This window comes from Battus philenor, unplaced genomic scaffold (genome assembly GCF_028537555.1).
Source record: "Battus philenor isolate CCGP_79_NKW_IND1 unplaced genomic scaffold, ilBatPhil1.0.hap1 SCAF_28, whole genome shotgun sequence".
NCBI lineage: Eukaryota > Metazoa > Arthropoda > Insecta > Lepidoptera > Papilionidae > Battus > Battus philenor.
Window position 1 is genome coordinate 4,507,706 of NW_027181691.1, and position 2,952 is coordinate 4,510,657.

Genomic DNA, 2,952 nt, shown 5'->3' on the forward strand with positions numbered 1-2,952 from the left:
TTGAAGACTCAATTCATCTTCGGTTATAAAAGCAAACCAACAATGACATCAAGTCGTAAAATGTAATTTTTGGTATAAATTATTCGTCTAGTGAGTTTACAATTGTATTTGTGACTACTTTAACAATAATGCAGTATTAGTATTACTTACATAAATGTTTTAATATTTATAATGTTTGTTGACATGTATTCTGATTAACTACATCAGTTTTCTAAATGTAGTATCCTTTATAAATTCAAAAAAGCTAAAATAAAATATTATTTCAAAATACCTTTCATAATGTCGTTTAAATAAATGTTTTATGACAAACTTTTATAATTATCAAGTATTAAATAATAATAAAAAATATAATATGTAAAATTACACATTTAAACCAAATGCCCATAAGTCTTGAATAATTTTCGTCTGAAACAAAAACCTAAAATCATCAACAAAAATTTAAATACTGATCCATTACCACTACACAATAAACTTGTATACCTCAAACTCTTGTATTATACGAGTAAACACTTAGATAAAGTATTAAATACTCATAACTTAAATAAGTTGCAATCCAAAGTTACCAAAATAGATATATAGATTAACGAGCATTGCTACCATGGCCAGATATAAATAAAAAGATGCTTTACGCTACTTATGAGGCCTTAAATTTATAAGTTTGTAAATTGCATGATAGATAACTTAATAGGTAATAACTCTGACACCATATATAAAAAAATTCAAGTTATTGGCATTGACTTATATATATTCAATACATTGACGATTGAACTCAATTCAATATAGATTCATTTGAAATTTAATTCCTGTCACACACTAAAATAACAATTTTTCTAATAACATTGAATATATCATCATGTAGAGGACTGTTTCAGTCGCCACCAATCTGCAATATTTTTATGCAAGAAAAAACCAGAGTTCAATAGTATAAATCAAATTAATATTTGCCATATAAATCGGTTAGCATATGAAGCACACTATGATCAAATTGTATATGGAAACAAATAGATCCAATGAGCTGAATTGACTTACTTGTTTTTTAGCCATAAGCAAAGAATAGTTTTATTTAAAATTTCCTAAAAATTATTAATTAGACTCTGTTTGATTAAACTCTAACTTAGTTAACCTAATAGAAAATCCGGCCCTAATTGCTACTGCCACTTATATGTAATTGTGAAGTTATATAATGTTTGTATATCATTAGAGAAATAAATTTTATTTTATTTTTATCAATCAACTACACATCTCATTTCTGTTTCAAAAATATACTAGCCCGGATAACTTTAATTCAGAAGTAAAAAACTCAATACATTGATCAGTAACTTTTGTAATTCCCAAACGTATCTAAACGTTAAGTGTAATCTACATGTACGATTTTTCATCCACTACAAAAAAATCGGTGCAGTGGCTCGGAATTTCAATTTACATTAAAACCTGATCATCAGATTAATGACTTCGATACGTTACTATGCCATAGACCTTTAGGAGTAAACATGAAAACCGTTGCTTTACAACTATAATTAATGACAGGTGTCAAAATTATTCCCGCCATTTAACTTAGGCTATTCAGTTTTAAATCGAAAAAAAATTATAACTAGAAAGTAGAACGGTATTTAACTGTATTAATAAAATAAATGCGTAGTATTATATAAATTGAACATTGCAGTCTTGTAGTTCAAAATAATGCATTTTATAATAAACTCAATACACCAATTAATACATTGAGATTGACATAAATTTTATTAAGGCTAATATTTAAAATTTAGGTGTTTCGTAAAGCTAGATTAGAAGAATAGTCGCAAATATTTTATAATCAGCTGCATATTTTAATGGAGTACCATGTTACATATTTGTGCAAATATCGGATTTAATGTCTTTTCACCAAATTTTTATCACATTAATAAAACAACTAAACGATCTATCCATTACATAATTATAATATTCCAATTTTTCATATTGACTTATAATAATGATAAAAATATCGATTCGCATGTTTAAATAATTATAATTGTTATAAAAGCGCAACTATTGAAATATGCATACATAAATTAGATAAAATTTTTGTATAAAGGAGACAAATATGTAGCACTGTCAATTTTGTTAACCCAGTTTGAATAATCTAAATGTTGTATTGTACGGAAATTTTTAACCTATATACTCAAAATTTATGTATTGACGTTTTAATAATATAAAATATTTTCTAATGACATTTAGAAAACCTTTGATAAATAACTTTATGAAAATATTTAATTAGCCTAGAATAATAATGCATAGTACAAGCATAATCAATATCAGGCTTTTGAAGTTAAATAAAACACAAAAATAATCCTTCTAATATGCTTTATAGGACATATAAGAACTGGCACAGCTTAACATAATAAAACTGCCTATTAATAGCAATATCTCTATGTGTTATTATTCTAATGGTATTGTAGAACGTCCTATTTACTCAATTTTAGCAAACATATTTAAATTCTCTATCTACCCTACAAATGTTTTAGTTGATTCTACAAAAGCTTTACACTTATTAACTTTACTTCTTTGTTACAACAAATGTATTTGAAAAAGTGAGATTAAGGATTATGTATAAGAAAGACAGAAAAACATTGATATACAAAAGGCACTAAGTAAATTTACTTCCTTTGCTCAATAATAAATACATAAAAGAAAAAAATTGCTTGTTTAAAAATGCACTTTTCTAAGAATTATACCTACATAAAAACATGTTTTGCACCATTTTTTTGTTTTCCTGACAATTTCTTAGTTTTTTTGTATATCAATTGTAAAAATTCCAATGCATCATAAATAATTATTGCACAGTTTATACAATGCCGTTCACATTATAGTGATAGCCAATGTAGGTTCTAATTTAATAATTTACAACTGAGATATAGCTAATTTTTGAGGGTACAAATAGTTGTCTTAGCTTATAATTTGATGCAATTAAGATTGAAA